Source organism: Malania oleifera, chromosome 8 (genome assembly GCF_029873635.1).
Source record: "Malania oleifera isolate guangnan ecotype guangnan chromosome 8, ASM2987363v1, whole genome shotgun sequence".
NCBI classification, from domain to species: Eukaryota; Viridiplantae; Streptophyta; class Magnoliopsida; order Santalales; family Ximeniaceae; genus Malania; species Malania oleifera.
Window position 1 is genome coordinate 83901262 of NC_080424.1, and position 12891 is coordinate 83914152.

Sequence of the window (12891 nt, forward strand, 5' to 3'; positions counted from 1 at the left end):
CTAACACAACTCTTTTTAGCTGTCATTAGTTAGTCCACATAGAAATGAGGTAGATCTACTAACATGGCTGTCTTTCAGCTGTCTTACATTTACATGGTTGCATTTAATATACACAGGCAACATTATCCATATCACGTTTTATTCATAACATCTTGCTTACTTAGCCTGCATCTCATACATTTAACATATATTTGCATAAAATCTCATGCCACACAATTTAACAATAAAATTCAAACACTGCCTGTAAAATAAGTCAACCAACATTTAATGTTTATATAGTGAAAATACCTTTCATTTCTTACATAATTATTATAAAAATATTTTCCCACTTTCATCAGTTCATTTTTGCATATACATATCTAATAAACAACCCTAAACTCGAAAAAAAAAATAATTTAAATGACTGGCATTTTACCCATACCGACACATATACACGTACATATAACACAATTTATTTTTCCATTAAATTCATAAAAATTTTGGTTTAATATATATTTTTTCCCTTACCTGATTTCTTGAACTACACCGATAGGAATCCCACATAGATGCCCGCGGTGCTCAGCCGGACCCTAATTCAAAAACCGTAGTTCAATTAAATTATTCCTAAATAAAATACTATTTAAATATTTCCTAGGGCCATAATTTCCAAGTAAATAGTAATACCCGCAAATATAACCAATTTTTCAAATTTCTCAAATCCCACTCTTACTTTGGAGTGGGGCCTAGAAAACCCCAATTGAAAGTTTACCTACACCAAAATAACGACAATCGCGACTAGGACCACGTGGTGGTGCCCGATCGTCGATTTAACAGCATATTTAAAGAGAAATTGAAAAAATGAGAAAAAATTACCTTTCCCCAAGAGCAGTGCTTAAGCCGTTCCCACAACAAATTTGTTCTAGTAGAAATGTCGGCAGCGGAACCAGGAATCCAATGACACCTTCTATTTCCCAATCCGCCGCAAACTCGCCAAGAAATTTAGATAGAAAGAGAGACGAAGATGGACGTGCCGCGGCGCTAGAGGGAGTCCCGGGGGGGGGGGGGGCGTGAACCTCCCTTTCTGCAAATCTTCTTCCTGAAGCAAAAGCTTTAGGAAGTTTACTTTTATATATATTTATACATATACATATACATATATATATATATATATATATATTAACTTACTTATATATATATATATATATATGTCTTATTTTAATTAGTTTTTTTTTAATCCAATGCAATAATGTTTAATTTAACAAGTAATTATTTAATTATTTAATTTATCTTAATTTAATTTAATTTTTTTTAAAACTTTTTTATTTTATTTATTTTTCTGACGCCATTCCTTTTATTTACTTATTTGTTATTTTATCTATTTTATATTTTTTTTATTTCAATCAATTTAACTTTTCGGGTCTTTACACGACGTTTAAGTTGACTGGAGAAGCCGAAAGGTGGTGGGAATCGGTACGGATGCTGGAGGAGTAGAGGGACATGGGGCCGCTTCAGAGCGGTTTTCTTTGAGCGGTACTTTCTAGCTACCGTTAGGAATGCAAAGATAGAGGAGTTCATGATTCTGACTTAGGGGCAGCTGACAGTTTAGCAGTACGTCGCCAGATTTATGGAGCTGTCCCGCTTTGCTCCATTTATGTACTAGATGAAGCGAGGAAATCTTGGAAGTTTGAGAGGGGTTTAAAGAAGAAGATGCGGAAGCAGATGGTGATACTACAGATTTAGGATTTTGCTACGCTGGTGGAAAAGGCCACCGTGGAAGAGGAAAGCTTGCAGGGGGATTCGGAGGTTCAGATTCCGAAGAAATGGCTAGCACCTTCTAGATCTTATTCAGGTGCGAGGTAGGGTACTTGGAAGAAATATTGTAGTAGTGGAGGCTAGCGGCTAGAGATTGGTGGTGGTATGTCTCAGGGTACCACATCTTCCTTTGCTTGTCCTACTTATGGCAAGCAGCATGTAAGGATGTGCATGATGGGTTCAGGTGTTTGCTACCGGTATGGTAGACCAGGACATATGGCACATGAGTGCGGCATGCTTGGGAGAAATGCACCCCCACAACAGCCATATGGGGGAGGTGCTCAAGCACCACGTGGTGGATATTAGAGGGTGTATTCCCTAACTGCTGGTGACATAGAGAACGCAAAAGATGTGGTGACAAGTAATATTTATATGCTTTCAAATAAAGTTGTGGAACTATTTGATTCAAGAGCAACACATTCCTTTATTTCCCGGGGATTCGTTAAATCATGTGGGTTAGAGGCACAACTATTAGATGTAGAATTAGTAGTGACGACACCGTTAGGATTAGTAGTCGTATGTAGTAGGGTGATTCAGGATTTTCCAGTAGAAATTCAGGGGAGAGTACTACAAGTCAGTTTATTTGTGTTTGATATGCACGACTTCGATATCATTATGGGGATGGATTGGCTAGCGACCAGTTATACTAGCATCGATTGCCGTAGGAGGGAGGTAGTATTTAGGCCTCCCAGGGAGTAGGAATTCAAGTTTGTAGGGTCGTGTGTGCGTTTTGCACCACGTATCCTTTCAGCTATTCAGGCTAGAAGGTTACTTCTGGAGGGATGTTAGGGGTACCTAACATTTGTAAAAGAAACACCGAGAGAAGAACTTAAGATGGAGGAGATTCCCTTAGTATGTGAGTTTCCAAATGTGTTTCCAGAGGACTTGCCGAGATTGCCTCCTGATCGTGAGGTGGAGTTCTCTATAGAGTTGACTCTAGGCATGATATCGATTTTGAAAGCTCCATATCATATGGCTCTAGTAGAACTAAGGGAATTAAAGGAGCAACAATAGCTACTAGATAAGAGTTACATTTGATCGAGTGTTTCATCTTAGGGAGCACTAGTGCTATTTGTGATGAAGAAGGATGGGTCGATGAGGATGTGCATCGACTATAGAGAAATTAACAAGGTGACGGTGAAGAATAGATATCCATTACCCAGAATTGATGATCTGTTTGACCAGCTACAGGGCACACAGGTCTTCTCTAAGATTGATCTACGATCTAGATATCATCAGTTGAAGGTGAAATCGGAGGACGTATCGAAGACTGCATTTCGGACTAGGTATGGCCACTATGAATTTTTGGTTATGCCTTTAGAATTGACCAATGCTCCTATAGAATTTATGGACTTGATGATCAGGGTGTTCCACGAGTATTTGGATCAATTCGTGGTCATTTTCATTAACGACATCCTAGTTTACTCAAGGAGTCCTTAGGAGCATGTAGTTCATTTGAGATTGGTACTTCGAGTGCTCAGGGTGAAGACACTATTTGCAAAATTTAAGAAAAGCAAGTTCTGGTTAGAGCAAGTGGCATTCTAGGGCATGTAGTGTCCAGGGAAGGGGTATCAGTGGATCTGAGTAAGATAGAAGCGATAGTGGACTAGGTGAGATCGAAGAATGTTTAGGAGGTCAGGAGTTTTTTGGGTCTTGCAAGATATCACCGAAGGTTTGTAGCAGTGTTCTCTAGACTATCAGGTCCATTGAAACAACTCATGAGGAATAACATAAAGTTTGAATGGACTAATGAGTGTAAGCAAAGTTTTCAGGAACTGAAGCAAGGGCTGGGTACTGCTCCAGTTTTGACCATTCTGTTAGGGGACGGTGGATTTGTTATCTACAGTGACGCCTCGAAGAAGGATCTCAAGTGTATTCTAATGCAACTAGGAAAGGTAATTTCTTGTGCTTCACGTCAACTCAAGGAGTACAAGAAGAACTACCTGACACACGATATGGAATTAGCAGCGATAGTGTATGCATTGAAGATCTGGAGGCACTACTTGTACGGTGAAAGGTGCGAGATTTTTACCGATCATAAAATTCTAAAGTACTTTTTCACCCAGAAGGAGCTGAACATGAGGCAGAGGAGATGGTTGGAGTTGATAAAGGACTACGACTGTATCATTAGTTACCCCCCAAGAAAAGCTAATGTGGTAGCTGATGCTTTGAGTTAGAAGTCAGTAGATGTATCAGTCTCAGCAGTGGGTATTCAACATCAGATTAGCATGGACCTGGAAAGGTTGGGAGTGGAATTGGAGGACGAGGATCCATGGGCTTCATTGCCAGTTTAGTTATTCAACTGACCTTAAGGGAGAGGATTAGAACAGCTAAGGCAGGAGATGCCAAGCTGGTAGAGGTTATAGGGGGAGAGCAAAATAAGTTGAAATCGGATTTCAACATCTCAGATGATAGGGTATTGAGATTCCACACTAGAATTTGCATACCGAATGACACCGACATTAAGCGGGTCATTCTATAGGAGGCACATCATTTGCTCTACATAGTACATCCAGAGAGTACGAAGATGTACAGGGATCTATGAGAATCTTTCTGGTGGTCTAACATGAAAAGAGAGATTGCCTATTTCGTAAAGCAGTGCCTAACATGTCAGCAGGTGAAGGCGGAGCTTCAGAGGCCAGTGGGACTGTTGCAATCACTTCTCATTCCTAAATGGAAGTGGGAGAACATTTCCATGGATTTTGTCATGGGATTGCCATCAGCACTTCACGGATAGAATGTAATTTGGGTAGTGGTTGACAGATTAACGAAGACTGCCTATTTCATCCCGGTTAAAGTCAGTTATTCCATGGATAAGCTGGAAGAGCTATATGTTTTGGAAATTATTAGATTACACGGAGTACCAGTGTTTATTGTCTCAGATAGAGATCTACAGTTTACTTCTCGGTTTGGAAGAGTCTTTAGGAAGTGTTGGGATCTCAACTTACGTTCAGTACTACATTTCACCCACAGACCGATGGTCAGTCAAAGAGGACCATCCAGATTCTAGAGAATATGCTGAGGGCACGTGTACTAGATTTCGGAGGCAGTTGGATCAGATATTTGCCGTTGGTTGAGTTCGTCTACAATAGTAGTTAGCAGGCCAGTATCGGGATAGCATTGTATGGGGCACTGTATGGTCGGAGGTGCCGATCTCTGTTGTACTGGGATGAGGTTGGTGAGCGAAAGATATTGGGGCTAGAGTTGGTCCAGTAGACCTTAGAGAAGGTCAAGCTCATCAGGGAACAAATTAAAGCAGCTCAGAGTTGGCAGCAGAGCTACATAGATACACGCCGATGGGAGCTAGAGTTCGAGGTAGGTGATGCTATATTTTTTAGGATTGCTCAGATGAAAGGAGTAATGAGGTTTGTTAGGAAGGGTAAGTTGAGCCCTAGGTACGTCGAATCGTTCGAAATTCTGGAGAGAGTCGGTTCGGTGGCATACAGGATAACATTACCTCCCGCATTGTCTAGGATTCACGATGTGTTCCACGTGTCCATGCTTAAGAGGTATGTTCCAGATCCTTCGTATGTGATCAGTTATGAGTTGTTGGAGCTTGGGGACACGTTAGCATATGAGGAGATACCAATTTAGATCCTAGACTATAGAGAGCAAGAACTACGTACGAAGATGATTCCACTAGTCAGGGTACTGTGGCATAATCATGTAGTAGAGGAGACTTCATGGGAATTAGAGTCAGAGATATGTCAGAAGTACCCACAGTTATTCAGAGATGCTCAGAGCTAGATAGGTAGACAAAACACTAAGTAAGTGGTATGTATGTATTATAGTTAGAGTAAGTTTGTTTATAGTTTAGAGTATATTTGGTCTTCGAGAGACTTGTGTTTGAATATTGTAATCTCCCGAGACATTATGTGTAACCACGGTATTCCTCTGCCATAAGTGAGGGTAGGTAATAAATTTGGGATGAGACTGCTATGTGGGTGGCCGCCGAATCTTCCTAGAGTCAGAGCAGTGATGGTTTAGATGATGTGATAGAAAAGAGTTAGCAAATTTCAAGGACGAAATTTTTATAACGAGGAGAGATTATAGAGACCCAAACTATGAAAATAAGGAAATTAAATAAGAAAAGGAAAAAGGGGATTTCAGCAGGCTTCGTTGACGAGGTCCATGTTCTCGTCGACGAAGGCCCTTATGTAGTTCATTGCCAAAATTCAAAGCATCGTCAACGAAGAGATCCAGAACATCTGAAAATATCAGGTTTAGGGTTTGTCGATGAAGCCCTTCTTTTGTCGTACGAACAACCTTTTGTAGTTCGTAGACGAAGGTGCCATTTCATTGACGAATTTGACCGGGTCAAGGGGTTTATAAATAGATTTTCAATTGCTTCATTGTTAAGAAATCAAAGTATCTCCCTCCCTCCCTCCCTCCCTCTCTCTCTCTCTCTCTCTCTCTCTCTCTCTCTCTCTCTCTCTCTCTCTCTCTCTCTCTCTCTTTGATCCTTTGCCGATCATTGCCCATTTCGACAATCGGAAGTTACCACGAGGATCAAGGAGTGAATATCTACAAGTCTAGCGGAGTGGATTCTTGATCTCAGGAAAAAGTTAGGGTTCGGTTTTGGAGCGTCTCAGGTTGTTGTAAGGGAATAGGTAAAGGGATTACATTATGTCAGCTATATTTATGGGTTCTTATGGAATGAAATGTTAAAACGGTTTTTAGATAAACAATTATGACTTTTCTAGGGTTTCCGGTCCTAGGGTTTGGTTAACCTATGTTATTTTCAAAACCAACCGTTTAAATTTAAGTATGATACTTTTAAAGTATAGTATTGGTTTTTATGAATGTTTTCATTGGTTGGAAAGTTGTTATTTTAAACCATAGACTTGTTTTAAAATCAACGAAATACGGTAGGGTTGATTATCTCCATTTTTCCCGCATTTAGCTATATATCCATATCTAGTAAAATAACAACCTAGAGATATTTATACCCCAGTTTTAGCAGTAGTATTTACATTCTCAAGCAGATGATTTATTTATAAGTTACCAGATGAAAATTGTGTGGCATGAGTATAGTTTTTAATTGGCATTAAATGAGCAGGTTTTGTGTAATACTGAAATGAAACGGCAATATGCCAATATTTGAGATATGATGGCTATATGTCGATATGAGATATGGAGGCTATATGTCGAGATATGAGATATGATGGCTATATGCCGAGATATGAGATATGATGGCTATATGCCAAGGGATGAGATACAACGGCTAAATGCCGAGTTTATGATATGCTAGTTTTTACCGAGATAGTGGCATATATTTTACAGAGATACGTACAGATTATGTTGTATACAGTTTTATGAAATGAATAATGTTTCAATTTTATATGATGTAAATTGCAATATATGATAGTAGAGCCCTGTTATGATGATCTAATGGTAAGAGCACAATATTGTAGCTATATGTATGTAGGGGTGCAACCACACGTCTCAGATTGAGTGTGGATGGGAAAGGCGATTGGTGACCTGGGTAAAGTACTCCCTGATGCAGAAATTCTGGGGCTCCATCCAATGGAGTAATTCTGGATGAATCATCCTTTGGGCGGCCTTCGGGTACAGATTAAGTAGGCACCATCGTACTACTTTATGTTTGACTTAACATTAGTCGGCCGACAATTTGCTAGGTCCAGCCTCGGGCCGCACAACTTGTCATGGGGGAAAGCATATTGCACGTGTATGTGATGGCGTGACGACGCTAGTCCTATAGTCCAAGTTGTATCTTCTAGGCATATATGGACATATTTACTATAGAAAGGGCTATATTGAGCCAGCAGTATGTATTTTCAGATTTATAGAGCAATACAAATTTTAAAATGTCAATTAAATGTATTTAAATGTTAGAAGTATATGTACTCACGAAATCTCATGCTAGCAACACATTGATGATAATATAATCCGTCTTACTAAGAGGTTTCTCACCCTAACATACAAATGTTGTTTCAGGTCCTCCGAGGGATCGAGTTTAGCATATCACGAGGTTGGTTGTTGATCGTCGGTTGTTTTTCTTAGAGCCGGTGAGTCATAGATGGTAGCTATGTTCCTTTTGGGGATTGTAATAATAGAGTATGTTTTAGTTATGTATGGATGTATATGGGAAACATCTAGAGACTCTGGTAAGCATTAGATGATGTATGTATTTCCACTGTGCATGTTTATTTAGATTAGTATGGAACACCTGTTTTTCCCTTGTTTGGGCAAGTTGTATATGTATGGTATCAAAGAAATGCATGTTATGTATGTTTAGTGGCAATCCAGGCCCAACTAGAGGGTCGGGGCGCTACATAATCTTTTACAAACTTGGTTCTGGTTAGGTGTAAAATCTCAGTTATGCACCTATCAAATTTTTTGAACACCCTTTGGTATTTTGAGCATATATTTTGCTAAAAAAGTCCAAAAAGGACGAACTTGGTGTCCTTGGAAAGCTAAGAAAAAATATCACAACTTTCATGTTGATGATTTTTTCTAATTCAGGGCAGTTCTCTATAATTGGGTGCAAATCGTTGACGAGTCCAAGTAGAAGGTTTATGGTTGTTGGCAGAGTGCCACTAGTCGAGGAGTGGGGGTAGACTAGTTGACGAGACTGTTGGTCTTACAAGACTTAAAATCTTGTTTTAATGATAACAAATCAGAGAAACTTAACATATTTGGTTAAGTGATGACATTTCATAACTCAAGTATGAGAATACAAGGTTAAGTGCTCACAAAGATCAATGAAAGCTTATACTCCAAAGAAAGATGATTAAATGAAGCTTGAAGAATATTAAGGCATGGATTCAAAGATGATCTAATAAAACTTGAAGATCATGAGAGTATGAATGAGAACTTGCTAAAGTATATTGAAGCTTGAAGACAAGATGGAGTCAAAGCAAAAATATCATGGAAGACTTCAAAGCTTAGAGTCTTAGGCTTTAAGAGATATGATATAAGTACTTCATGACTCAAATATCTTATGGAAATATGTGTTGAAAGCTCTTCTAGGGTTATTCATTGATTTAGAGACCGTATTTAAAACCTTGGAAAATGTTTTATAAGAAATCAAAGTAAGAGAGCAAAAATGATTTTTGAAAACTAAAATGAAAATTTTGAATTTGGTCTACCCAGATGACTGTGGTGCACCCTCAGAAGACTGAAAATATACCTCAGAAGACTAAAATTTTACTTTAGTCTACTGAAAAATTTCTTCAGAAGACTGAAGAATTTCTTCAGAAGACTGAAGAATTAGTTTAGTCTATTGAAAATTTTTTCTAAAGGAATATAGAAAAGGCAACACACCCTCAAAAGACTAAACCCTCAGTTTAGTCATCTAACCTTGTGTCTAGTTCAAATTTTTCAGTGTGTTAAGGAACATCAGAAAACTGAACTTGATACTTTAGTCTTTTGAATACTGTTAACGACTAAATTTTTTAAATGTTTTAAATTTCAAATAAAGGTTTCTTGTGCCCCAAAATTTATGAAAACTTGGGGGTTACTCCAAGTAATCTTGGGCAACACGAAATTACTTTTATAAACCTATAATTACACAGTTTTGCAAATCAAATTACACCAAGAATTGAAAAATATGTTTCAAAGTTGAAAGGACATTTGCTCTTTCAAAGCTCTTTTATGCTTATTCATTACAAAATTTGATTTTCTGGGAATACTGAAGCCCTGATCCATCCTACTCTGATTTCTACTGCTGATTCTCATCTAGAGAAGGATATTGGTGAAATCTTACTTGAGTTTCAATCTTATTTCTATTTGATATTTAAATATTGAAGTATCTAGTATTTGAAATTGTACTAATCTGCTCTATGTGAGAGTGTTATTGTACACAGAGATTATCTATTGTTTCTTGTAGTGATTGACGATTCCAAGTTGTTGGATCATTAGACCAAGTGTGGGGTATCGCTTGGAGAGGTATTGCTCTAGCCTATTGAAGGAATGACTGAGTGTGGGGTATCGCTTGGAGAGGCATTGCTCTAGCCTACTAAATGAGTGTCTAAGTGTGGGGTATTGCTTGTAACGGTTTGTTCCACCCAAAAAGGAATGGTATAGTGGAATCCTTAGGTGATATTGGCCTAAGGCAAGGACGTAGGCTAGGGATAAGCCGAACCTTGTAAAAATAACGTGGTGTCACTCTCCTTCCTTAGTCTCTTTCCTTACTCTCTTTACTTTTCAGCATATATTAACTGTATGGTTGAATTTAATTTTTTGAACATATACACTGCGTGGATTGGATATTAAATAAATTAAAGATTAATTTGATTTTGGGATTTGAAGAAACCGAAAGGAAATGCGTTGGTTGATCAATACAAATTGCGGAAATCGTAAGGGAGTGCGTTGATTGGTTAATACCCAAGACTCATTACATGAAAGTTTATTTAAAGTCCAAAGTTCTTGGAATGAGTGTTGGATTTCGTATTGTGCATCGTATTAAGAAATAATAATTTCATTTAATACAAGGCTTGAAACAAACACATATATTCACAGGGCTATTAAAGATGAAACTTATCAAGAAGCTGCATGCTATATCTTAATTGGGTATTTTATGGTTGATTACTTTAATTGAAAATTGGTTGGTTGAATGTTTAAGTTATGTTTACTAGTGGTGTGTTAAGTATTGGTTTGTGGATTGATTAAGTGATTTAAAAGCTTTGCTGTGTGTTTATTAAAGTAACAAGTGATTAAGAATTCTTGAAAAGAATTAAAAGAAAATTTTAAATAACCCAATTCACCCCCCCTCTTGGGACTACACCTCAACTTTCAATTGGTATCAGAGCGGGGTTTTGTAGGAAATCCTAACTAGAAGCTACATAAAGATCTATATGGCATACCTAGGAGTAGCTCCCTTTGGAAAGGGTCAATCCTCAACTAGGTCTCCAATCTTTTGTGGTTTAAATTACACTTTTTGGAAACAAAGAATGAGGATATATATTCAAACCATAGATTGGAAAGCATGGAAGGTTGTCACACATGGTGACTACATTCCTATGAAAACCGTGGATGGCAAAGAAGTTCCTAAACAAGAAAAAGACTTGACTGACATTGATTACAAAATGATGCAAGTAAACTCTAGTGCCATGAATGCACTATATTGTGCCTTAGATGTTAATGAGTTTAGTAGGGTCATGGCATGTAAGTCGGCCAAAGAAATTTGGGACAAATTAGAAGTGACCTATGAAGGAACTATAGATGTTAGAGATAGTAGAATCGACATGCTCACAAGCGAATATGAGGCTTTCAAGATGAACCCGAATGAAACCATAACAAATATGTATACTAGGTTTACACATATCATAAATTCTTTAACCACTTTAGGAAAAACATACTCCACTTATGAGATGATCCATAAAATCCTTAGAGGACTTCCTCCAATATTGGAACCTAAAGCTACAACAATTACGGAAGGAAGAAATCTAAAAAATACATTTCTAGATGAACTCATAGGATCCGTTCTCACATATGAGATGACTATGAATGAAAGAAGTGGTAAACTAAAGCTCAAGAATCCATTGATTTTAAAGCATCTAACGAAAACTCTAGTGATGAAGATGAAAAGAGATAGATGAAAATGAAATAGTCTTCATATCTAAGAAATTTGCAAAAATTCTTAGAAGGAAGAATAAATTTACTAGAAAAATTTGGAACTCAAAATTAGATGAAGAAGAAGAAAACGAAATCAGTAAAAAGAAAGCAAAAGTTGAAACTCCAACATGCTATAATTGTAAAAAAGTTGGATATATAAAATCAGATTGTCCACAACTTATGAAAGATTCCAAAAAGAAAAGGAAAAAGGCAATGAAAGCAACTACTTGGGATAATATGAGTACTAGTAGTTCAGATAATGAATAAAGTGACCAAGAGGTTGCTTGCTATATGACATGGGACGATGAGGAAAGCTCCTCATCTGAATCAATAAATGATTCTTGCAATGATTCATCTGACGAATCCAATGATGAAAGTATACCTTCTTATAAAGAACTTCAAAATGAACTATTCAAGGTGCATAAGATTTTAGTTAATGTGACTAAAAGATATACATCATTGAAATATAAGAATGAAGGTGTAATGAAAGAGTTGGAATCTCTAAGACTTGCTGAAAGAGAAAAAGATTTAAAAATTAATAAACTAGAAAGCAAGAATAAGAAGGTGATAAAAGAACTAGAAGATCTAAAGTCCAAAACTTCTATGGATGATGAAAAAGACTTACATATTTATGAACTAGAAAATAGAATCAGAAAAATGTCTCAAAATCAAGAAAAGGGTAAAAATATACAAAATTCAGAAATCTATGATCTTAAGAGAAAAAATTGAGGATCAAAACAAAATCATCTACAACTTCACTAAAGGAAAAGAAAATTTTGATGGAATGATTGGTGCACAAAGAATGTCTTTGAATAAAGAAGACATGGGGTTCAATGGAGTTGAAAATACAAAGAAAAAGAACCTCCATATAGGGTACTTAATAGAAGCCTCCAAAGACTATGCTAGCACCTCCTTTAATGCTTATACTCACACTACATGCTTTCTATGTAAGAAGAATAGACATATAAAGTTTGAATGTCCATTAAAGAAGAAAGATGTGAAAATTAGACAAGTTTGGAATGTAAAAAAAACATCTCTTGTTAAACCATCCGAACCCAAAAAAAGTATGGGTACCAAGATAAAAGAATAGATCATAAACCAATGACTTCATAGATTTTAGGTATTCCCATTTGGAAATAAAGAAAGCTACGTAATCCAATTCAATACAAGGATAATGAACTAGTTGAAATAAAGAAAAGCTTATGAAATAATTGACAAATCACAAAATGTCATTGATAGCCTCAAATCAAGAGAACCTTAATTGAACATGGCTTATCTTCAAAGAACAAGGAAGCTATATGTTTCAAAAGGAAATGCTAAAAAGATGCTTGAAGCTTAATAATTTGATAAAGCATAGCAGGGAAGTAAATTAGGAAGGTTTCAGGTTAAGAATAGAAAGATTTTTGAAAATTTACAGGCTTCAGACAACTGAACTTGTAAGCTCAGATGACTGAACACTATAGCACTGAAGGCGCAGACGACAGAGCCTACACCTCAGATGACTGAGGTGTGACTGCCTGT